Here is a 371-nt window from a genome sequence, read left to right on the forward strand (position 1 = left end):
ACACAATAAAAGGGCCAATAATTCCATTGCAGAGGAAAGGCAAAAAGCACATATTTTTCTTAATCCTGCCGAACATTCATTCAAAGAATACGTAAGTACATATGTGGTGTGATATTTCATGGATTTCTGTCTGAATATAATCTTTATCCTCCTGCATTACTGCTATTATAATAATTTTTACAACTTTCTATTTCATATTTTTCTATTTCAATCAATCTTTTGCAACTAACTTCTTGAATACTATTTCTTTTTATTATATATACCCTAATAGCATGTTTAACTACGTGAGCTTCCATATCGTAATTTGTTTAAACGAATAATTATTGCTGGAATACCACAATGTAGACAGCAAAATATAAAAAATATGAATT

This window comes from Odontomachus brunneus, unplaced genomic scaffold (assembly GCF_010583005.1).
Source record: "Odontomachus brunneus isolate Ranch 3 - 2012 unplaced genomic scaffold, Obru_v1 Obru_scaffold_064, whole genome shotgun sequence".
Classification (NCBI taxonomy): domain Eukaryota; kingdom Metazoa; phylum Arthropoda; class Insecta; order Hymenoptera; family Formicidae; genus Odontomachus; species Odontomachus brunneus.